This window comes from Taeniopygia guttata, chromosome 6, assembly GCF_048771995.1.
Source record: "Taeniopygia guttata chromosome 6, bTaeGut7.mat, whole genome shotgun sequence".
Lineage (NCBI taxonomy): Eukaryota > Metazoa > Chordata > Aves > Passeriformes > Estrildidae > Taeniopygia > Taeniopygia guttata.
The window spans coordinates 13,480,484-13,506,845 of NC_133031.1; the positions used below are offsets into that span (position 1 = coordinate 13,480,484).

Consider the following 26,362-nt stretch of genomic DNA (forward strand, 5'->3'; position numbering starts at 1 on the left):
AGGAGAGTCTGAGCCAAAACTGAAGACAACACATCCTGGTCAGAACAGGCCAATCAATCACAAAAATACCTACCTCTAACTCTCGTCATAAAAGAGAGTTTTGCCAAGATTCTTTGACTTATGAGTCTCTAAAACCTGGAGTTCTGAAAATGGATTAATCTCTATGTCATGATTAGTTCTTTTTCGGTTACATGATCTACATTAGAGCTCTGAGTCAGGACTGCCATATATAATTAGATTCACACTAAGTACTCCACAAAATAACATCATATTAAACACATGTTAAACACATCTTCATGTTCTTTGCTAAGCTCTTGTCTTAACAGTGACATAAAAGTAAATATTTTTGTAGCTCAAAAAACTCAAAACTTTTACCAGCTCTTTTAATCCCTACTGTTTTGAGCATTATTATTTAAATGTGCATTTTTAAAATAAAACCAGAGCATACTGATTTTGCTGTTATAAAAATATGAACATGTTTCCATTTTTGCAACTGTAGGTAATACACAAGGGACCAGAACTCACACACATTTTATCACAAGAGCATTATGCAACAGCATTTCCCAAAATTGCAGTTTATTTTCTCCCTTAAAACCAGAACAAATGCTGACAGAACAAAAGGGAAGATACACCTGTTCCCCCTATGTTTTGGGGGAATTGCCTGTTTTCAAATGCAAACTGCACAGAATACCAACCTAATATCTAAAAACATACACCTTCTCAATAGTTTGAGTTTGAATATAAACAAACAAAAAGTGTCTGTAAAACCCAATGTAACAGTGAGAACATTGCTTTTGCTAAGTTACTAGCAAAACTTTTATTAAGAATTGCTCATCAATTACAAGCTTTGCCAAGCAAACAAGCTTGCCATTCTTTGAAACCCCTCAGAGGAAAAGCGTGCTAAGGGATGACATTGTTGGGAGCTCCTGTTTTCCTCCTGCCTGCAGCACTCCTGTATGGACAGCCCTTTTCACAGCAAGGCCGTGTCAAACAATGCTGTGGTTTCCAGAATGGTTTAAAAAGTCCTATGGGACCCTAAACTGAATGGCTTTAACTCTAACCTCATGAAGACACTTCTGAGAAACTCATCAGAGGCACCAAGCCTTCATGAAAATTACACACAGAGAGGTCCCTGCTTGCATGCAGCTCCTTGTTGGATCCAGACCCAGAATTACACATAACCCAATGAGTTACACTAGCTTACATGAGGAAATAAAAATTTATTTACAAAATGCTGGTTAAATGTTAAATGTTTTAAATACTATGGCTCCCTGCCTTAGACACTGAAAACATCACAGGTCAAATAATTATTAGTATTGGGACTTGCTCTTGACTCAGTGATTAAAATAGGCTGGGTCTCATCCAGGACTGCCCTACCACTGCATCTCCTCACAGCTTAAGCTATAATAGGTAGTACATGAATATTTTTGTTAACAGAATGATAATGGCGATGCACACAAAGCTAATTAAAGAAACTGGAAGATGACAGCATTCTGCACTATTTAAGAGATAGCAACTTCAATGCAAAGCAACTTTTTTGTAAACTTTTTTCTATAGAAAGTTTGGAAGACATCGATTTTCCAGTTAATTTGAGATGGAAATTCAGACTGCCTGAAAAATTCTATTTCTCATACTTTTCTCAATTCCAAAATGAAGAATTTCCAAAATCTTAAACTTACAGCATGTTCCACTGTAAACATAAATTGACAACATATATGAGAAACACCAAAATGTATTTTAAAACACGTTATCATCATTTACAATGTTGAAATTCTAATGGGGTTAAATGTTAAAAGAAATGCTTCTTCAAATAAGAGAGTAGAATACTGTTTACAATGCTTAATATGTCTGCCATTGCCTAGGTAGCTTGTCACCCAGTCTTCTCTTCCTAAATCACTTTCATAACTCCAGTGCTGCAGATTTATTGAAAAATCTAAACGGGGAGGAAGAGTAAGTCAGGGCAGAAGAAACCAAAATCATATTTCAACTCTCAAAATGCTTTTAAATATATTATGCTTCATCTAACACGGCAAGTTATCCTTTTTCAAAACCTGAATAATGCTTTTTTTTTTTCCAGGCAGCACTACTTGCCACTAGCACAGTGAAAACCTCCAAACTTCCAGAAGTTTTGGGCCAGCTTCAAGAAGTTGACACACTCACTAGCATCTCTTTGGTCCAGAAATCCTGGGAAAGTTTCAATTCATTCCAATTTCAAAATGGTCACAAATATTTCATTAATAGCCTTTGCTGTGGTATTACTCTTTCCTCTTCCAAGAAAACCCAAACATCAGTTCAGAGGCATGTGACAATGCTGTAAAATGCCTCTGGTGCCTTCCTTAACCACCTAAGAAGGATCAAAGTTTTGGATAAGGTTTGCTTTTTGACGCAAACAACAGTAACCCACGACAAGCATTATTAATGCTCTCTGCAAAAGTTCACCTCCTTTTACAACACAAATGGGAACGTTTAAATCTTGTCTTCCTGGAGTCACAAAACCTTGTTGCACTTGCACCTCTGACAGCAAAGGTCAGAATCTCACACCCTGTGCTATCTCATTTACAAAAATGGTGTATCTTTTTCCATATTTCCCTCATAGAAGTTACTGGAGCCAACAGCTGATTTGTACCTTTAACCTCCTGATAACCTCGCAACAATGACACTGCCCTGCAAGGAACTGAGCCTTGCTCTTCATTGATTCCAGCAAGAAGCAGGTTTTACACAAGGATGCATTATCTTCTCAAGACTGAAAAAGATTTATATAATAAAACTTTGATAAAAATGAGCTCTTTATAGCAGTTACAGGATCAACTCAAAGGTCTAAGTGAGGCAACAAATAGGTTTAGAATCACATTTGATATAATACCTACCAAGACCAAAAAATACCACTGTATCATGACTAATTTCAATGGATACATGTTCCCATGCTTGGCCTCAACCACAGAACTTTTGTATTTGAGAAATTAGGGGATAACCTAAACTTTTGCTGACCTCCTAAAAAACCAGCAATAATGCAAGAACTCTATTTTCTAGAGATGAAATTTCAGCAAAAATAAACTGCCTTAAGAAAGAAAAACAAAAGAAACCCCCAGCCAACCAAAAACAACACAGAGGCTTTTGCTGCCAGTGACTCACAGCATTATTTTTTTCCTTAACTGCCCACAAAAACTTCGTGTCAGACTGTAATTGTTTCAGCTTTTGCTGAAATATGTTCCCCTGAAAACCATCACTGCATCATCATTCAAGGCTTAAGATAAGAGGCACCATGGACAGACCACTACCACAAAGTCCATGCTGCCAGCAGCCCTGCTTCTGGTTTACCTTCATATGGCAAGCCATCACTCACAGCGGGTCAGCAGCTTCTTGGTGAGCAGCTCTGCCAGCCCCCCTGGAGCAGAGCAAGGTTCCCAGAAAGGGAGCAGGAGCTGGGGGTGGAAACAGCTCGGCCATCCCGAGCGCCGCTCACGACTCACAGGCGGGTCACGCTTACAGAGCCGGGCGTGCTGGGACAGCTGCACCAAACTGCTACAAAGGTGCTCATTAAAGCCCCCTGCTCCTTTTGTCTTTCACATCCCCTAGTGCTCCCACGCCAGCCTGCTTTTGAAAATCACCCTTACTGCTTCCACTAAAGCCTTGGCTTTTGGAAGAATAAGGTGTGTTGTCTAAGCAACATTTGGGGCCTTTCCAAACAGCTGATGATAGCTGAAAGTCAGTATAGTTGCAATGGGACATATCCACACTAATGCAGAAAACCCACAATGGTTTTGGTTCCATGATGACAAACACATTTTAAACCTGCCTGTATTCCAGTGATGTTGTGAGCTAATGACAAACCTTTTATTTATAAATATATATCACTCCCTCAAGCTTAAATTCCAGAATGACAAGTGGCAAAGTATTGCTCTCTTTTAGACAGTGGGACTAAATGGCTTCCCTAAAGTCCCACAGCTATCCAAGAAGTATTTTGTCTGTGCCTTAAGCACAAAGAACCCATCCCCAGCGTGACATCACAGGACATCCTGCTTTGTTGGCTTCAGCAACTCCGTCAGCAGTCCTCTCTGTCGAAGAATTCCTGTACCACATGATCTAATCTAGTGCTAAGAAAGTGAAAAATCTGAAAACTGTTTGTAAGCCAACTAGCATCTTGCTAGCACCACCTTCATATTTAATTCTATTTAGGACGTAATTATCAGCAAAGACCTCAGTCAATACCCTCTCTGCTATTAGCAAAATCACACCCAAGAAACACACAGGAATTGCATAAGAATATTATCCAGAGTAAGTTGAACCACATGTACATTATATTGTATTCATGTCAGGTACATTCTCTTTGTACCATCTTCATTTCTTACTTTCTAAATTACTACATCATGTGGCATCTTTTAAAAGCTACAACAAATTAAACAGCTTGACAGAAACATTAGAGAGGAGACTCTTGGCTGTATGCAGGAGCACAGATTAGACTTACATATTTATCCTTTCTGACATTATAAAACAATTAAAAAGCAATCTTTCTTACGCTACTTTGAATGAACATGTTATTTTGTAACTAGAGAGTTGAGTTCTAGAATTAAGTGACTATCACCTGTAAATTTTAATTTTTCTCCCTTTTAAAAATTTGGCAGTGTGTAAGTAGCAAAATACTTGAAAAACAGACTTGCTGCGTCCTGAATGGCGTACCAGAAATAACCTCAAAAACAACAAAACAAAACAACCCAAAAGCAAAAACACCCAAAAACTTAAAAAGAAAAAACATTTTCTCCTCTACATTGCAACTGGAAACAGGTAAGGTTTTCCTCCCACTGACATGCTAATCCATGACATTTCAACCATTAAACCCTGCAAAAGACAGAGCTGAATCCCCACAGCTCAAGCACGCCACTCATCAAGCGCAGCAGGGAAGGCGCTCACGCAGTGTCACACAAGGACTCTCCTCCAGCCCAGCAGCATCTGCGGGCGGCCCGGCTGCACCTCAGTGAGCTGGAAGAGCCTCCAGGAGAGCTTCCTCCCAGTGCCAGCAGGAAGGGCAGCAGAGCAAAGTGAGAGGTGAACTGGAACAGGTTTCATCACATGCAATAAGGCAGCTCCTTTCCTCAGCAGCGTGAGCTGTGCTCGTGAGCGTGTCCGTGGGTTAGCGGTTATCAGCCTGATCAGCCACGCTGAGCGACAAGGAAACACACTGCGACCGCAATTAAAATACAGTTTATACAACAGTGCCACAGAAAGCCCTCTACTTTAATCAAAATAAAATACTGCAAATATTCACGTGTTAGGTTTTTTGCAGTTTAGAATGCATTTGCAAAAAACTTCATAAGGATAGCACAGTCACTTACATTTATTTAGTTGAATAAATAGCAAATTTCACGTTAGAAGGTTTTTGCTGCTTGGAAGGTGACACAGTGAATGAACTATTTTGTAGATCAGTGGGCAGAGCAAGCTTAAAAAGAAATCCCTATCTCCATTGATGGCTAATGTTCGAGAGAAAATCCTTTTATCCTTATTTCTATTATTTGTTTTACAATAATATCTAAAAGAGCCTCTGCCAGATACAAAAGCAAACTGCGACAAGCATTCTCCCAGCAGAGATTTATAATCTAATAACAGGATATGGCATAGGTGAAGAGACTTGTCCAAGGTCACATAGTAGATACACGCCACAAATAAGAATGTCAATGCTTCTTGACACTCTCTCTAGCCTTTTGCTGTCTAATTCACGTTGCCTTTCTACACCTTTTATGACAAACAAGTAAACAACCAATTTAAGGTGGCAGGAAGGGGATGTGTGTGACCCTTCAGATGAGTATGAACCCATTTTGCTGATTAAATAAAAGGTTTCCATTTGTCCTTAAATTGAATAGTCGCAGGTACAGTCTTTATTTGCCTTTATCACAAAAATCAGTGCAAGTCATACCAATAAGTTTATCTACCAAAGTATGGTAAAAATACTTTTATTTAAAGATTGATTCTTAAAAATGGAAAAATCTACACCAATCTTCTTTTTGTCATATTTGTTGTTGGTAATTTTCAACAGATATTTTTTAAGGAGAAGCATTAAAAACATAAGCTTAACTGTCTTCCTTTCCTGCCTGCCTTTGTTTACCATGTAAATTGCCACCCACACACTTTCCCATATAGAGCACAGTGGGGTACTATTCACCAACACTGAGCTTCAGCAAATGCAGCTCCTGTCCCCAGCAGGAATGACGTTGTGCCTGGAGTTCACTCTTTAAGTCACATATATTTATCAGGGGGTAACAGGAAAGAGGCCTGATAAGAGTCACTGAGTTAATCCAACTTACACCTAATGGACCTGAGGGTGGAGGAATGGAGGGAGATGCAGAGCACAAAACACACAGAGAACAGATCACCTCAGGAAAAGTAATTTTAAAACCATGAATTACCATTTTACTGGGTTTCCCTTATGACACACACAACCAACATACTGTATACTATGCATCAAAAAATGTGCCAAATTAGGAAGACAAAAAGTAATGCAAAAATCCAGAACTATGTAGGCTTAAACTTCCTAGCAACACAAATTTTTAATAAATATTTGAGGGATGTCTTTTACAATATAACTTTCTTCCTTCCAAAGGAAATACTCTTTTTACTTCTTTCCTTAGCAAATGCTGTGCAATCTCAAAATCTATTTATGAAGTGCTGTCCTACCATTGTACACTCAGTGAAGGCACGTGATGTTTCTCAGATAAGTATCAGCATTCATATTTTTATGCATTCAAAGCAACCCCATCTGTGTGCCGGCAAGCTGGAGGTTTGTCATATGGGAAAGGAGCTCCAGGAGCAGCTCACTGCTCTCCACTTCCTGCAGGAGCTGCAGGAGGAAAAAGCAGGGAAACCTTCCTATACCTCAGTCTTTGTTTGGGTAAAGTATTAGCAACCTCTAGAGAACAGAAATAAGACCTCTGCATTGCTGTATATACCACAGACTGCAAAGGAACAAAACAAACACACGAGTGAGCTTTGCACAGGCAAAAGTATTTTATTCGAAGTTCTCAATGCAATACTGCTGCAGGGGAAGACAGGTACTAAAAAAATCCTCACATGAAAGGAGCAGGGAGAAATAGAACCAAAACATTCTAGCAGAGAGAAATAGAACCAAAACTCTGCAATATATCTCCTTTTAGAGGTCCACATGGACACATGTGCACAATCAAAACCTCTACTTTCCATCAGCAGACAAAATGCGTGTTGTACAAACATACATGTAGCACTCCGTGCACCCATTTACTAAAGCTACATTTTTACATTTACAGAGGAAGAAAAAAATCCAACCCTGACTTAAAATATACAAAAACTTAATGCAAAGTGTTATGAGGATTTTCAAGTATCACTTTTCCCATTACATCAGGCATAACTTTTGTAATTTTGAATTTCCATGATGGGGATATCCCTTGCAGGTTCCAATTAGCAGTCTTTACTGTCTGAAAGTCTTTACTTTAATCTAATTTTTTTTCCCCTGCAGTACAATGTTTTGCCATTAAGCAAAATGGAGGATTAGGAATAATGACAATTAATGGAGCAAATGTTTGTATAATGAAATCATGCTTGTTTCAGCAGCAAGGAGAGAGACTTAGGATAGCCTTCCTCCACTCCTGATTTTACACTGTGCAGCTTCAGATAGTATAGGAAAACAATTTAGAGCAAAGATTATCCTCTGGCTCCTGATCTGGCATTGTGTTTACTAAGGACACACAGAAGTGACGTTATCCCAAGGGACATGTTAGGAAAGCTTAGAACTTACATTTTGTTCTCCCTTTTTCTTTTTCACTGCCTTGAAAAGGTTTTGGGGAACATAGATTTTTGAGACTACCAAGGAATTTTATGGCTGAGGAATTTAGAAATTAAGTTGCTCATTGTTTAGATACCGTATTTTTTCCAGGGAGACTGCAGTGTGCTTTTAGGCCTCTTTTCTGAAACATCTTCTTTTAACATCTATTTCTGACTATTCTTGCCTCAAAAATGCTTTATCCAAAGAACCAGAATGGATCTACAGATTGGACTACAGTCTTCCTACCCACAGCCAAAGTTCCATGGACAAGACAGAACAGTAGCAGCCACCTGCCCACTTTCATGTAAAGAGTTAGATAGGAGGTACCCACTGAAACTCAGCTACAGAAAAATTTCAGAGCACTCCCTCAAAACTCCACTCTTCAACTATTCCCAGGCTGGCTTTGCCCAGAATGGCATCCCCTGCATACAGTGTCTATGCAGGAGGCTGCTCAAATCCCCACAGGGGCAGAAATGAGGAAAGATTGGTTCTCACTGACACTTTAATGCTGTTCTTTGCATTAAGAATCAGGCCTTGCAGAATGGATGGAAAACAGCCCGTGCAGTAAATCAGTATTTATTTGTAGTGGCAAGGTAACAATTTTTGTATGAAAGAAGCTGTGCTCAGGACCTTGAATGTTAAAATAAAGGTATTAATTTTGAAAGGAAGGAAAAGTCAATAAAAAGCAAATTCAATCATCTTCAAAAGACTTCAGTGCATAGCTCAGAAAACACTGGCAGGAGGAAACAGGAGGACAAATGAAAATACATATTGGAAAGGGGAACTTGCTTTCTTAGAAACTTTACTGTGAGTTCTAGAGGACTTCGCTGCACCTAGTCAGAACTTAGGAAGCTTCAATCCAGCTTGCTACCACTTCATTTTTAAAACATGCTCTAGCAGTCTTTCTTTAAAGGTTAAACACAAACAATTTTCAATAGGCAATTTCTGACACTTTGACAAGACTAGTAATGTGCAATATTGTAAAGTCTGGCTAAAGTAGTATTTCCAAGAGTTCTACTGGTTTTTACATGTGAAAAGCCTTTGTCAGTTAATATTTATACTCTCCCTGAAAGTAAGCAGGTAGCCACCCAGAACACTGCAACTGACACAAAGTGTGTGAACTTCACTAAATTTTAATTCTTTGCCCAATTAAGTGATACCACTAAACACTGATTTTATAGAAATATTTCAGCATACCATGTTTATTTAAAATATATGCATATAACCAGGAAGGTCTTCAGAGAAATAAACTGCTCTTCCATTCTCTTAATTCCCAAGTGCCTGAATAATGGGTCAATTACATAATTTCTTCTTACTCCCTTTTCCCAGGAGATGGGAAGCACGGTATACGCTCACGGCTGTATTTTCCACATGCAAAAAAACTCCAACAAAATAAAGATAATATGTGCACACATATACACAAAGAATGCTTTGTTTCTTCCTTCATCTATTTTAATTGGTTTTCTTTGGAGTCCCAAAGACACATCTAGATTTAGTTTACTTCTGCCAACAAGCCTGTAAAACATAGCCACTCAAAGTAGTGTGCCTTGTGAGATTAGGGGCTGCTTATGCTTTTACTTTAAACTGCTGACATCAGTTTAATGTAAAATGTACAGAAATCAGGACTGGTAATTCTGGGAATAAGTACTAGGTTACACTGTAATTTCTTGACAGAGTCAGGGTGTCCACAAAGTTAAGGTTTAGATCTGCTCTCTCCCAAATTCTGACAAATCAACTGCAAAACTGACTTGTGATAAAACTACTTCTCTCAGCTATACACACGAACAGTTCTTCTTTGGTCAATCATCTGTGCCCCAACAACATGAATTCTTTTCATGCATGGTGTTTTATAATTCAAGTCTCCTGAACAACCCACTGAGTTAAACTATTCTGTTCAAACAAGTTCTTTCACAAATTTTGGCCATGTTGTCACTGGTTCTTCCTGAATGCTCCAACTAAAAGATTCATCTTTGAAGTGATCACACTGAAAAGGTTACAAATCCATTTCTAATGGAAATTTGGGGGCTGCTTACCTTTTCTATGGGCCATTTCCTTACCCAAGGTGTATGACTGGACACAAAACAAGCACTTTATATTACTACTCCAACTACATTGCTGGCAGAGAAAGAACACTGCCTATTCTTCTTTAATTCTCCTTCTCTCTCCTTTAAGAAAAACCTCCAAATCAAAAATATGTCTCAATGCACAATTCCAAGAAAACCTCTTAGGCTAGAATCTGTGGGACTCCCTCAGTCATTAATGCTGTAACAAAGAAGCCCTGCTTATCCATGTACTTCAGAGAGTATCATGACCCTAAGCCTGATTTTATACTCTGATTTAGTTAATATTTTTACATCACTCAGCAGCTTTTACCTAGCCAGAATACATTCTCAAGCACAAATACACAACAATGTGCTCTTAATTACTCTGTTGGTGGGAAAGCCTGTCAGATTTCTTACCTTTATTTTTAGCCACTTCCAAGTTCTTTTTGTTCAAGTCTGAGGCGGGGAGCAGGGTCAATTTATTTCTATTAATCAATCAAAGATGGCAGTGGTGGTGCATTCTAGTTTTTCATTCTGACTGCAAAGCAAAATTAAAAGCCATATTTTGCAAATTTACGCATTATAGATTGTAGCGGCAGCTGGTGGACTGCTGCTGAGACAGACCGTCTTTCCCCTACCAGTCCCCTGTGACTAAGAGGGAAGAATTACAGGACAGCACTAGCAGCTGCTGCTGCTGCCCCAGAAGCAGCAAGCCAAGGTCTCTGGAAAAATAATTGGGGAGGCGGGGGAAGGGAAGAAGGGGGACAAAGAAGTTGGGGAGGGGAAGGCATTGCCAAGGCTGGCGGCACAAACAACACACTGCACCTTGCCCTCAAAAGAAACAATCGAGCTGGTTTGGGCTTCCTTCTGTAGACACAAGACTCTTAAGCCATTATGTGACTTGAAAACACTACCAGTTTTTGATAAGGACTTTTACAGAATTAAGAAAGAGAGAGAAAAAGCAATATTCCTTCCAGTCCGATGCTTGCAGCAGTTTGCTCTCAAATCCTCTAAAAATAAAGCACAGTATGATGAACAACACCCTTCCTTGCAGCTTCCCACGGAATGATGGAATCATTCCATGGAGCACTCTACATGAGCACAGGCACTGTCTACAAGTCAATTCATGCCATCTCCTGTAAAACAGAGGTAACCAAATCCTTTCTCACACACATGTAGTTGTGAAGATAAATAATTAATGGCTCCAAGATATCATCAGTGTGAAAACATTAACAATCACTCATTTTTAGACAGATTTGAAAGAGGAACTAGTGGGAATTGTGCCCATTTAAGAAAAAAATACTGCTCAGTTGAAAAATCAGCTTCCTTATGTATTTGGTCACCTAAGCAGTGGTTCAGTGCAAGCAAGTAATGCACATCTACGCTTCTCAGCACATTAAATATAAAGCTCATCTCAACAGGGTTGGAAAAGACAAATACACTGACTGACCAAACCACACCACCCACATCTAAAAACCTGAAGTTCAAACCAAAGCTTTCATGTTTCCCAGTGGATCTCCTGGGTTCAGGCTGACCTCTGAGGTCCCACTGAGTGGGACAGCAACATGCCTCACTCCCTGTGAATGAAGAACATCCTTTACAACAGTGATTTTCAGTTTAAACAGAAGAGACCCATGAATGCTCATTTTCAAGAGAGATAATTTGTTTCTGTAATACACAAACCACACATGGGCCAGGTGTGTATGTCTCACTGTTCCTTCTACTAAGGGACTTCAATGCAAGATACTACTTGGTCCAGTGGACACTGCTTCATTATCACAGCAGTGGCACATATTTCCAGATTAGCCATAGAAGAGATTTTTTTGAAGAAAACATTCAGCTATTCCAACAGCAAAAAGGAAACAAACACCACTGCCACCACAACAGATGTAGCTTTCTGTGCCTTGTTTAGAAAGACTGATTCAAAAGAAATACATTCATAGTTTAATTCCTATATGGGAGAATATGCTTCATTTTAAATATATAGCTTATCTTTTAATTGGAGAACCACTTTTCATCCAATATATTTGGTCATTAAAACAAAGAGATAAGAAAATATCAAAACTTCTTCAAACTGGTCTCATAACTTAAGCCAAGAAATACTTAAGGTCAGAAGAAAGTACGGGCGGATAAAACAGTTTGCATTGGTTTTGTTGTGTGTCAGAACCCCTCTCAGGATAAGCCAAGAATGCTGTATACAAAACCAGCACCATTATAAGCAGGCACAGCCTTCTCCCAGTATTCATATTTCGCATTCATTTTGGGAAGCTAAGCTAATGTTTGCTATCTGAAGAAACAGCTTTTGATACATCATCAATTTCCTGACGAACATACCAGTTTATTGAGCAGGGGTTTTCAGACTCTTATCTCATTCAGTAGTATTATGCTTTACTTGAAAAAAAAATTTTTTTTGAAAACTATAGTTAAAATATTGAGTATTGAGATGCTGGTAGAAGACACTTCCTCAAAATCCAACTACAGGTATCAGCTGCTAAGATTATCAGGGACTCAATCTGTTTAAAAGCTTTTTGAATAAAATTAAATTAATCCTTTCTCCTTGGCATATTAGGTCCTACATTGTTTCTAAACCCAGAGTATTCAAAGCACTTGTAACAAGTCTCAGATTAAATCCACCACCATATGAATTTTTAATGCATAGAGGAAAGAAGTTTCAGCAACATTAAACCATTTCTGCTGCTACAAATGCTTCAAAAGTCATGACTTCCAGATGTTATGGTGATGATAAGGATTAGAACATACGTCCACCATTTATGTCAATTTATAGCTGTGTAGGTGAGTAAACAGCTGAGGACAAGAAGGGTTAAATTACACAAAAGCCTTCACTGCCTTCCTAGCAACCTTAACCAGTTAAGGAACAGGGCAGGTTTTTTCCTCCATAATTCATGAGGAAGGATTTATAGAACGGCTTGGAATATTGCCACAAGAAAACCAAGGCATGTGGCCACAGAAGTCCCAGCATTAGAGACATGGAAATGGAGGATCAATAGAGAGCAATACACAGGGCACAATGACAACCTGCACCCGAAGCAGCCCATTTCTGGTAGTGATCTCATGTGTCTCTCTACTGAAAATACTCACTAGGCAGGCCTCTTCCTCAGCAGCAGCTCTCTCAGAGACATCTCAGACACTCAAATGTTATCTGAAGTTACTCATCTCAGTCACTACACTGTCTCTTTCTCCTCCCTCCTTTTTGACCCAAAGCTATTTTTGAACTTGACCTTCTATCAGTGTCTCCAGTAAGAAAAAAGCCTTTGATTTTCCTCGCGTTTGGGATCACGATGGAGAGGTAGGCACTATCCACTGTTCTTTGTGTAAGAATGCTTTTTGCTCTCCTTACATCATCTCTTTGTCACTCATTTATTTACCCACAATCCACTTGTTTCATTTATTTAACAGATCCCCATTCCTGTATCTTTCTTCCCCTCTTGGCTGGGAGGTCTCACAATACAAAAACTTAAGAAAACCATGTACTTCATGAAAATTAATTCAGATGTTTCTCCTTTGCAGTAAGTTACCACGGTGTAAGTGGTTTTAGACCTACTAAATATAAACACACAGAGCTATTTAATGTATACTGTAATTCACTTTACTTTTCAGGACTGAGAAGTCTGAAGTTCAAGAACATAAGAAGTTTGTTTCAAAGACAGTGTAGCCTTTACCACACACATTTTCATAAGACACTTGAAATTGCAGACTGTGCCTGTACTTCACGTTTCATAAACATACATACAGCTTCAACACTTGGACAATTACTTCACATTTCATGCAAAGGGCATTAGAAATACGACACCTGGGCTCACACATTTAGCCTGAAGCTTCAGGCTGATAACGCACATTGTGTGTGCATGTGTGAATGCACATTGTCAGAAAAAGAATCAATTGCAAGCTTACAAAAGGAAGAAAACAGACATACTGCAAAGTACAGCCTCTCCATCAGAAAGCATTGCAGCTACAAATATTCTGGTAGCTTATATAGTATATTAATGTCACAAGCAGTAAATTGGGTTTGGATGTATTCACATCTGAAATAATAAATTTACCAGTTACAGAAAACAAAGGCAAAATCTTCCCAAAAATGCTGGATGTTATTATGGGTACATTCTTATACCACTATCAAAACTGAATCTACTCCACTAAACTGTTTGCAGAAGTCAAGCTACATTTTGGCAAGAAAATGAGTAAATGCAGTTGATCCCCTGGTTTCATGTGTAAACCCAAACTGTCAAAGAACCAGGTGGCTATTACTCAAAATGTTTAATAAGACATAATTTGAGATTAATATCTACAGTCCTATACCACACTGTGGATGAAGGGAATAAGCATTGAAATGAAACTCCACCACAAACCCTATTTCTAAAATACCTTCAATTCATTACTAAGATTCATTCTACAAAGAACTGGAAAGTGAACCTGATATTAGTTCAACTTTAAATAAACTTTGACAATACTTTAAAATACTTTGACAATAGCTATTAAAATTCTAGTTTTGCCAGACCCATTGAGGTTCCCTACTAAGGAACATAGTAAGTTGCTGGCTGATTACTTTATTGTGTAATTCAGAACTTATCATATACACATCACCTCATAAAATAATGTGGCTTGTCCTACAATCTTCCTATTTTCATGCCCAGTCCTTACAAGAAGCTAGAGACACAGGTTGATTTGGAAAGTTTCTGGATCAAAACAGTATCTGACAATGCTTCAAACTGACAGCAATCATAAAAAGTCACAACAGATTCCATGTCCAAGGACAGTGAAGCCTATCCTCCAGACGTTTGCCTTCAGTGAGATGGAAGGAAAACAGGCTTTAGCTGTGTACCACCAGTGAGAGCAGCAGGATTATTTCAATTGAGAAAAGCAGATGTTGAATTATCTAAAACTTAGTATAAAAGGTGTTGCAGCATCAGCAAATACATTGAAAAACCAGTACAAGTGGAACAGTAACATAGACTTCAGGCCCCTGTGTACTTCTAGCATGCAAAAACTGCAATACCTGGTATACAGTATGCACATAAGATCTCTCCTGTTCTGAACTTTATGGTATTGCTCACTGCTGCACCATCATAACTGGTACCTGTCCCTTACTTAGCAAAGGAAGTTCCAGAAAACAGCCACGTTCATTTATTTAACTAAATAGCTGGAAGAGAGTTCTCTTCACAGGCTTATAGCCTTATGGCTTCACACATACTTCCTCAAAACCAAAACTTGTTGTGGCACATGAAAAGGAAAAATGTGACCGAAATCTATATTTGTCTGCAAGCTCCTGGAGAGCTAGTATACAGATGTACATTCCTTGTACTTGCATATGTAATCAATATTTTATATTTTCTATTTTTACTGCAAAATGACAGCTCATAGGAGTAACTGCTAACTGCACAGATCACTAGAGACACACTCAGGGGAGTTCTTTGTCTATGGAGATTTTTCAGGAAAGCCCATTGCCTTTAACTTGAAAAAATACCCAGTAGAAATGGTTGGGCAGAACTGGCTTCTGATACATAATTTAAAACAAAAACTGGTGACAACCAAAGCAAAATCAAGGGAGAACAGTCCTCAAAATCTAAACTGTAACTTCACGCTCTGTGAAAGTAGCCTATATATATACGAAAATAGTATTTTCTAATGGAGAAAAAAAAAGTAGAAGGTACTGAAGTAACGTAAATGATAGTGAATAATATTTGAAATATTTTTACATACACGAAAGCAGTAGGAACAGAAAACATGCATATGTGGGTTAATCCAGTCATCCCTCAAACTGGGTGTTCTGAGCAGAAGACACTCATGTAGGCAGGGTGCATGAGCCCAGCTACTGTCTGTAGCTTTAAGCCTGTACTGCCCAGCACCCGCAGTCAGGCAGCAGGAGGAACACGTGTATCCCCTCCTGTCTGCTCAGGAGCTGTCGCCACAGCCACACTGAACCTGCTCATCTGCCTTCCCAGCCTCCTACAGCAGGCTGCCAGCTAAGGCAATTCTCCCATTGGCATAGCCAGCATTTCTCCACAAATACCAGTCTTGCCACCACTCCCTAGCAAGATTTTAATGCTATCTTACATATCTTTTACAGGAAAGACCTGTAAAAATAATGTCCAGTTGTTCAGTATCCTTACCACTCCTTTTGAGCAGTCAGGCACACCTCTTGCCCATGAGATTTTAAGAATGTCCCATCACATGGAGTGCAGCAAAAAGAAAACAGGTATTACCCTATAAAATATTGGCCCATCTTCTAGATTAGAGAAAAGCAAACTCTTCCAATAGGCAAACTGTTGTTGGGGTTGCCCCCTCAACCACTTGGAGCACAGAAAGATCACAGCCATGCACCCCAATCATGTGATGGCCACTCTATTTTCCGAAAAGGTCACAAACCCTTGACCAACCAGCATGTTACCATTGCCATTTTCACCACTGGAAGATAAACATAATTTCAACTTCACCTGTTGTCAGTGATTCTTTCTTATCATTGTTTTTATTTTTAACAAATGTTCTCATCACCTCAAAAGCTGTAGTTTAAACAAAGGGAAGGAAAGATGAGGGAAGACTGATGTGGTGAAATTTGCTATTAGACAGCTGGGCTACTTGTGTCATGATTATCTGTTTCTCGCAAAAAGAATGATCCAAAGCTACTATGTACATGTTTAAAGTAACCCAGCCCAGTTTGTCTCTAATGGTGCACAGAATAATCATGTGAACTATCTAGCTAGCAGATCTGAATGGCAGCAACTTCTGCCAGAGGCAGCAATGAGCTGCTGAGAACACATGCTTTTCACAGCCTAATACTCTCCCTAAATTCAACCAGAGCTGTCTGAATGATGACTACATTTGAAAAGAGGTATCAAAATCATTATGATGGGCCACACACATGAATTGAGAAGGAATTTCTAAAGCACAAAGGGGAGAGAGGCATGCATTTCCCTTAGTATATTCATCCACAAGAGTACCCCTGACTCTTAGTGATAGGGATCTGCTCTGGAAACACCCACCTTGGAGCTCAGAACTTTGCACCATTCTGGACACCTGCTGACACCTGACACAAAAGCCAAATACTTGAGTTCATCTTAGCTGTGATTGATACAGAAACCCCCCCCAACCTTCAGTACAGTGCTCTCTCAGCATTTGAGTTATCTGTATCTATTATTCCCCTTCCCCTCAGTGTTTGTTGACCGTGCAAGTGGTGCACAGGTGACACACTGGGCAGAGACAGGGGAGGAACACTGGCCACCAACATGTAATTTATTTTTTTTCCACCCCTAATCTACATATTTGGAGAGGCAAAGAAACAGAGAATATACGATTCACCCTTGACATTCTGCCAGATCACTTCAATCCTGTAAAATGCCCCCTAATGACCTGAATATAATACCATGGTGTTACAGTGTCACTTAAATACTGCAGGGTTCTTCCTCTGGCAGTGCAGTCTGCAGACTTAATGTGTAATGTACAGGATTATACTGCCACTAAAATATTACTTAGTGCTGATGAAATTTCAAATTAATTCTGGGAGCTAAATCATTATTCATCTCTGCCTTTGCAGAGATACATTCCCCTGGTTGTTTTAATAACAGTGATTTTAGAACTAGAAGGTTGTTACTGTCTCTTCAAGGCTTGTTTAAAAGGAGAAGTGGCCTCTAAGCTGTCAAGCAAGTTAATACAGTGATGCATGGATGTTCACGACTAAAAAAATAATTTGAGAAAAAAATGGGCTCAATTATTAAGAGAGCTCATAGCGTGGCTGATGAATAATTTTATTATTTAACAATAAATTAAGAAACCAGTCCAGTTTTCTCTCTCTCTCTATATATATATATACACATATACACTCCTGTGTTCCCATCCACCACCACCTTCCCCCACAGACAGAAGATTTCATAATAATTGAGGGGACACATTCTTGATGAAGTAAATGACACAACTGCTGGTAAACTGATTAAACTGATCTTTGCCAGCTGAGGATGTGGTTTTCAAGTCATTTTGAGCTCTAGCTTTTCAAACCTAAATAAACAAACTTGAACTTTTTACAGCTCTGGGTTTCTTCTTCCTGAATAATTCCTGTTACTAGTGAGTATCCTGTACTTTTAGCTAACTACAGCACTTCAACACTAAGATGGGCCAATCCTTGACACTGCACTAGAGCCAGTGTACACAATAACTTGCTAACATATGAAGTAAGGGAAGATGAAAAACAGTGGATGGGCTAGTCATAAAAGCAAGTTTCTACCCTCTGAATGTTTGCCCATTTTTTAACATTGTGTTTAAATTAGTTTCTGTTTCTCAGTTAAAATACCAGGCTGCTCACTTCTACAATGAGGTCTCTTGAATCCGGGAAGCGTTCCCAAGATATATTGAAAAAAAACCCCAAACCAAAACCCCCACAAAAACAGTGGTAAATGAGGAACAACACAGGGCCAAACACACAGGCTGAAAACAACTTGTGGCAGTGAGTCTAAATTAGGCTAAAATAATCAAACTTTCTCCTTATTAAACTGTTACGTACTTCCTCATTTGTTAATATTGCTGTTGTTTACACTTGCAGCCAGGCCAAAGATTTTCCCCTCCCTCCAAATATAATTTCCTGGTATTGACAGACATGTTCAAGTGCTGGATGTGTGTATGTCTACATGGCACACTGCAGGCAGAGGCGAGCCTTCCTGGCCACCATCCAAGCCAGCTGTAAATGAGCCAGCTCCAAACTGGAAGCTGTGTAAGCACAATTAGCACAGCAGTAAGCCTGATCTAACACATCCTGCCAAGAGACCGAGCTTATTAGCTTGAGCCCAACACAGTGCAAACGAGGGATATGGGGCTTCTGCTTTGGCTCCACACAGAATGTGGGTAGCTGAAGCACATCAAGCTCCTATGTACCCACAAGACATGGTGTAAGTACATCTTCTCTTGGAAGAAGAGAAGGTGTACCTCTGCTGCAAGCACTATACTTTCCCTCTGCATCAATTCCCAAAATACTCTGACTGAGCACTGTGAGCAGACAGAGGGAACAGGAGTCTCCAGATGAGAACTTCTGAGGCAGTATAAGAAAAAAGGCACCAGGCAGGTGTTCAGGCACCAGGGACCAAAGAAGCCAAAGGGAAAGATGAGGCAAAGGCAGAGCAAAGCACGGCAAAACTCTTACAAACTGATAAAGAGGACTCCACTTCTGGCTTCTATCAGGTCCAGAGCAACCATGACCAAAAACCATTACCATACTGTAGATGTTAAATAGGCTCTGCACAGGTGGTCCTATCAACAAACAAAGAATTTACTATTTTTGGTGGACATTTGAACAGTCCAAAAAAGGAATGTGCTCATAGAAGGAAATATGTTATCAAACTGGGACCCAAGAAACTAATGCTCCCCTGGTGCCATAGATTTTATTAAAGGAGCAGTGACAGTCTAGGGGTTGGCAATAGTAGCATGAGAAACTTATAAACTCAGAGCAAAAGGAGACAAAAATCAAAGGGTAGCAATGAAAATCACCGGGGAGGGAAATAAAAGGCATATTTTAAGAAGAACGCCTGAAGAGACTGGGAATGTTTACATTTAAAAGGACAGTAATAGAATGGTCATTGCTAAACTATATTTTGCAGAAACCAACCTATGCAAGTCAGTGAGCTTCTGCCCACCCATTAAGAGAGCACACGGGCAAGCAGAAATTCCATTGATGTGCTCCAATCAAAGGCAACAAAGAAAACACCTTATTAAACACATAATTATTTTGTTGCATTCTGTGTCAACAGACTGTTCTGTAGCAAACACTCAGGATCTTTGGAAGGTGGTGTTCATGCCTGTTTTCTTTTCCCTCCCACTGTACTGTAAAGGAGTATTTTTAGCTTTCAGTTTGAGCTTTCTGATGCATGGGACAGGTATAAGCAAGAGAGAGAAGGGACCCCACAAGGTGTGGCAGACACACTCCTCCACATTCAGATTCTGCAGATTAACTAGGTTTATTTTGACTTCTGAGATTTTTAGATTACATTGTGCATATGGAGGTTTTCCATTATTTGCTAGCTTAAAATATGTTCTTTGAAAAGGCTTAGTTTCATCTGCAGTGAAGGCTACACATCCTCAGCAGAGTACAAGCAATTTATATACTTGTCCCTGACCCTTGCCTGATCATCAGTTTGGGCTAAACACCTGCTGGAATTTCACACAGAATTTCTCACACTCTAGTAACACAGATCTCAGTCATATATATCTTTATGATTCAAGACAGCATTTGACTCACTGATACTTGCTTCAAAGGAATGTTTTTCTTCCCTCTTCCCTATCCTTTCATAAACTTCTAAAAACATGACCAAATCAAATCAAATTAATCATACCAGGTTAAGAGACAGACAAAAGAAAAACTGAGAGCTGAGATTACACTTGCACTGTTCTTTTGTCTTTTCTCTCTCTTTTCCCATGCTGTCAGAAATATCAAGGCCTCATAAAATGTGTGAAAAAGCAGTCATACCTTGAACTTACTAACTTCAAGTAGGTGGAATAGAGAAATGTAGTTAAATACTATTTGGTAAAAAACATTTAGAAACACACAACAGTATGATTACTGCAGGTTAATTTAACCTTATTTAGATTTTTTCAGTCATTTAAAAATACATATATAATTGTCAACCATTGTTCAGACAGCAACAACTGTTCTGAAACAGGATCTCAATTCACACACACATCTAATATATCTAAAATACACAGTACACATACATGCAGGATAGAAAAGTCAAAAAAACATTCGGTCCCTTTACATACACATATTTCCAGTGAAAAGATAAAAAAAAATCTTGGCTTATAAATCAGCTGGACTAAAATACCCTAAAAGAACACATTTCAAATAGTCAGAAGAAAACAGTGAGGAGATAAATATGATTAAGGGGGAAAGGGAGGGTAGAGAAGTAAAATATTTGCCAGTTAGCTCTGAATTCTTTTGTATTGAACAAAAATAAATACTCAATCTGAGTATTATTTCTTTTGGAAATACTTCTTTGCAGAGAGGAATGCAAGTCAGCATCCTTTATAAGGCCATAAGAATCTTGTACATACCACCATAAAGTAGGTCTAGTACAGAATACAACAATCTCCCATGCAGTGACATGATAAACAGAATTCTTGAATACTGATTTGGTCTCCCATCAAAGCAATACTTACTTAAAAATAAAAAGAGCAAAGAATCAGAAGCCATCTGCAAAGGAAGTACTTCAGACTAAAAGACCTGTCTACACTATGTGTACATTGCTTTTTGTTTAGACAAAGTAAAACTAGGATAGATTGCAATGTGTCTGCAGAAGGTTCTTCTATTTTTAATTAATACTGTCCTGCCAGTATCAATTCATCCAGATAGAAAATCCTTCATTAAAAATATAATTTACTTTGGTTGCTTTGCACTATGTTGAAGTGACATCTTTCCCAAACACTGTCAGAAGCCATTAGGAACACAGAGCTTTTGAGAACAAATTTCAGCCATGACACCCATTGGCCTGCCTAAACAAAAGTTTGCTTAGGAAGGCTTTGGAATCCTTAGATGGGAGGGGGCAAAGCCAAAGGGCATGAAAAATATTATTCGGACGTACATAATATTTTATAAAATATCTTTGCACTGTCTCATACAGGCAAAGTGACAAACCAGTGAAATATCCTAAGGAACAAGACAGAACTCTGGAACATCTCAAAAAAAAAAAAAACCAAACAAAAGCACAAACAAACAAAAAAAACAAGAAAGCTCTAGTACACTATTTCTGCTACCTAAATATGTAGAATTTTTCACCTGAAATTTGGGGTGCTATAGCATTTTACTAAAAAAGTACAACACTGAAGGCAACTCAAGCAAGAAGTTACCAACATTTTACTCAGCTATACACATTTTTACGTGTCCACCTGGGACACATACACAAGCAGATAAGCTCAAATTAAATCACAGCTTGCTTTTGGAGTCATGGCTTACTTTTACAAAAGATGACTTATATATAGCAGAGCATTTATACTTAAGCCAATATTTAGAACGATGTTTTTCCCTACAAATTACAGTACCAGAGTTTCAAAACAACATCTAAACTTCATCCCATTCCTTTCTCAATCAACTGCTCTCGCTAGAGACTAGTAGAGTAGGAGTCAGACAGTGTGACAATCTGTGGCAGACATCACAAAACTTATTGAACAAAATATAAGACATACTTTATTAATATAAATTATTCTAGACTTCACACATTTCAACACTAGGAGAATGTAATTCAATAATTAGTCACACTTAGAGAATTCAGAAAGTTCAGCAGGGAACAGGAGAAAGGAGTGAAGAAGCCCTGTCAAAATGCAGAATTCAAGCCCTTGCTCAGTTCCAGATCTACCTATGTTCCCCCTCAGAGTACCAGTTTGGGGCCTGAAGTTGGGAAAAGACCAGCTCTACTGCTTCATACTTAAAAGGCAAGCTCAAAGACAAACTATGCTGCCTTTTTGTAACTTCTGATGCAATAGTCTGATTCAGCAACAAGTCTGCCTTGATATGGTCATACACCTCCCACTGACCACGTCCTGAGCAGTCTCATGGTTCATACACAAGCTCATTGCTGGGGGAACTTTCACAAAGGCAATCTGGAACAAGCAGTTCCTATCTCTGGCCACTTGTTACCAGCTCCTGTTGCACTGCCTTCACCCCTTCCCTCCTGGGACAGCTTCATGGTGCTGCACAGAGAACGGACTTGGTTACGCCAAAAATAGTCCATTCATCCTCCCCCTTCCTCCCCATTTTTGCCAGGCTATTTTTAAAACAGATACATTTTCTACTCTTGTTTAACAGGCAGCTTGCTGGAAGGGGGAGGGAGAAGGACAAGATGCAGCTCTGCCAGCCCAGGCTGTAGGAGGGACTGCAGAGTCCCTTCAGCCCTCCTCGCCACTAAGACATAACATCCATGGCATTACAGACACACAGAGGTTCTCATAATCCCAGTTTAAACTGGTGTTTGCAAAGTCTGAAAAGGAGCACGTACAATTCCTTCAGTTAGATGGAATAGGTTTGCACAATCTTATCCCTCATATCCCAGGAGCCAGAACTAATTCTGCGCTAATTCTGATTTGACTTGGGGATTCTACACCACCACAGCAAGACTGAGGAAATGGCTCTTCACTGTAACCTTGTCTGAGTGCTCATCTTTTGTTTGCATTACTCTGCCTTGCAAGATGACAGCTATCAAGTCAGATTAATGAATGCCATTCACAGTGACACATGCCAAAAGTAAACCATTAAGACCGTCTAAATAAGAGCCAGGCTTAATATGTAGGTTGCCAGGTATTACATCTAGTAAGAAATCATTCTAGACAAGTTCAGCAATTAAAAATTATCAAGTATTTTAACTTAGTTCTTAAAATTCACTAGACTAATAAAATAAAAACTCTTTCTGAATTCCTAAAAGAGGCCTGCATTTGAAGTGCAAAGAATTTAGGCTGTCAGAAAAAAAAAAAAAAAAAAAAAAAAAGGGTTGGGGTGGGGGGGAATACAACATTTTTTTGAAAATCCTCCTAACCCCCCACTGTTTCTTCTGTGTGTTTATGAAGCCTCAGGAAATACCATGGCAAACATTCCAGCTCTACAGCAGCAAGGTCACGTGACCCAAAGGCACAGCAAGGAACTTCTTTCCCAAGTTTCCTTACGGTACAGAAAAGTGATTTTTATTTTATTTTTGAAAATGAGGATCCAAATCTAGGGAAATCTCCAGGAAATTTTCAAGAGTACTGTTTTAAAAACAGAGTGTTTCTCAATGTGGTCCAGTTTGGTGTTGTGTTCCCTTTTGTTATTTATTTGCTGCCTTTCTATGCCGGCACATTCTATTTTTATTATCTAAGACGAGCATCTTAGACCTATATTCAAGGCCTATTAAATACAGTTTAATAGTTTAAGTTGCCTCTAAAAACTACTTGCAATGTTCTCTAAATCTTCTATTAGAGTTAAAATCAGTACTGCTGTATTTCTTAACACAGCCATGATCTTTTCCTGGCAAAAATTATGGCATTTAAAACCTCTCCCCCTTCTTGTCTTTCAGGATTATTTCAGCTAGCACGATTAACAGAAGGATTAATGCAAATAAGCTTTGTTAAACATCATGAAAAAACAAATACCCAAAATCTGAACCTGAATCACAACCTTGCATTTTTACAAACAATCGCACGTACATACTTGGAAGATACTGAAATGTAGGAGTATTGATGAATAGGTGAGTATCAGAAATTTGTGGTTGTCTGAAAACAACATAGAAGAAAGCACTGGGAAGGAAAACAGTCCTGCAGTAGAAATGCACAGGAAATGGCAGGCACTCACCAACTTGCTTTGTAACCATGTCAGAAATGCTTCTAATTATCAGAGGTAAAAGAGGGATGGCATTTCTGCTGGAAGCAAGTTTTACGCTTTAGTCTTTCCTCTCCCTTCTTTTTCAGCCTATAAATATTAGTCTTACACATTTTTCTCCCATACAGCTCTTGAAAAGGTTGAGTTTTTCAAGGCTGAGAGCAGATAGAAATGTTCATCAAGAAGTGCCTTGAGGTCAACTGTCTGTAACTCATCAAAGTGCAGCACTGAAAATAAGGATGGTGGATTATATGAGCATGGTAAAGCAGACTAAAAAAAAAAATCTATGCTCTGACGATCAGTAACATTTTTTCTGTTTGGAAATGGGTTCAGTTATGCACCCCCAGTGGTGATGGTCACAGGGTCCTGCCTTCCTCCCTAATTTCAGGTGTATTCAAAACAACTACAGATGCACGGAAGCGGCTTTAGCGCTATTTCCCAAGATACGGAAATCCCACTGGGATATGACAAGGATCAAAAATGGAAAAGACTCACACAGCAGTGTAAGGAGAGGCAGCTGGTCTACAAGAAAATTATGATGTAGGCCAAATTCTTGAGAAGCACTGAATTACACTGAAGGTAAGGCAGAAATGAGCTTACCTATGGCTTTATAAAGTACTTAAAAATATCTAAAAAAAACCCCACAAGCAAAGGAAAAGCAGCCATAAAAAAAAAGTCTGCAAAGATTATTTTTCTTAAGTGAAGAAGGAAACAGATACCCTGGAGTGCCCACTCCATGCTTTTAAAAAAAATTCTGTAAAACAGCTAGACACAGATATTGAACATATTATTGAAACTACTGTTCACTTCTACTCGGGGATTTCTGCTTAGTTTATTATAAATGCACAGTTATTGGCAGCAAGTAGAACATATTATTGCTCTGTTTTATAGCTCGAATGGCCCACGCAAAGAGTAATTTGTTTGTATTCCATATCAGGATCAATACTGTACCGGGGATAGCCTGAGGAATGTTTATGCTGAGGGCTTTGCTTGCAGTGTTTTGTTGTTGCAATCAATTGACCAAACAGGGCTGCTTCTTAAAACAACAAATAAACTATGATAGTGACCAGATCAGTCATTCAAGCATCAAACACGACACAGTGTCTGGAAAAAAAATGAAGGTCCACAAGTGTTTTTACTGCTTGATGATATACACAGCTTTCCAACCTGAATATTTCCCACTGGCCTTTCTTCTTCTCAGTAGCTGGGGACCGTTTCCTCAACGCCCTCACACAACAAGATCCATTTTCCTGCAATAAAAATACAAACACATCATGCTTCCATTCTCCTGCAGAACACAGCAGCATTTGAATCAGCTCAGTGAAAAGACCCAAAATGAATTAAGAGAATTTAGGAGTCCAAGGACCAAGCCTGAGGCTGGGTTGGGGTTCTAGCCCAACTTTTGCCACCCCCAAGCTTTTGAGACTCACTCAGCAGTACAGGCTTTCATGCCTGCAAAAATGAAATAAGGAAAAGATAATGAGAATTCTGCTGAGGTTTATATCAAAGTTTCCTGAGCCAAATGGTAATTTTTTTTTTCAGTTAAAGGTCATGCTGAAGTCTCTTTTATTCTCTTTATAAAGGGTACTCACTGGCTATTGTGAGCTAAGTGCCATTAAAAAAGATAAACCAACCCCCAAACACTACTTAAGAAAATACAGCAAAAATACCTCAGAACCACCATCCTCTCTGTAGCAAAACAAAACAAGTTTATGGATTACAGTGGCACAGCACTGCAACTTCTAGGAAATGTTTTTTTAATTATAAAGAAAGATTGCAAAGGGAGATGGGGGAATGTTTACGGGTAGTCTGTATTTTGTTACATGCTGTTTCAGCAGGCAGACAAGGTGTCCTTACAGCATTATGGTACCAAGCTCCAAAACTCAGCAAATATTGAGAAAAGTAACACAGTGCTACATTTTGCTTCTCTTTTGACTGACTTCCAAGTAACTTCCATACAAAAAAAAAAAAAAAAATCCATTAAATGGAAAAGCACATACTACTGAAAAAGAAAAACAAACAAATAGCCAAAAATCACCAAATAAAAAATAACACATAAACCCCACACAATTTGCAATCAGTCCAGGTTCCTCCCCAATGATGAGCTGTGGGAGCAGACACTTTCATAACAACTCAAATTATCCAAAAGTCGCAGGTGACTTAAAAATGCAGAAGGAAGCCTCAGGTTATTACAAATAATGT

General features: G+C 38.9%; 1 protein-coding gene across 8 annotated transcripts in view; it reads right to left on the reverse strand.

Moving 5' to 3' along the window:
• The window catches only part of ZMIZ1 (zinc finger MIZ-type containing 1), a 334,738-nt gene that overhangs the window by 191,314 nt on the left and 117,062 nt on the right, over nucleotides 1-26,362 (reverse strand). For 6 of the 8 annotated variants that reach the window (XM_072931008.1, XM_072931003.1, XM_041717211.2 and 3 more), the window contains exon 3: nucleotides 25,328-25,410. The exons of 1 other annotated variant lie outside the window; for it this stretch is intronic. The gene's annotated coding sequence lies outside the window, so the exon portion shown is untranslated. Of the gene's footprint in view, nucleotides 1-25,316; nucleotides 25,411-26,362 lie in introns of all 8 variants that reach the window. One more of the 8 variants, XM_041717210.2, reaches the window with a different exon arrangement.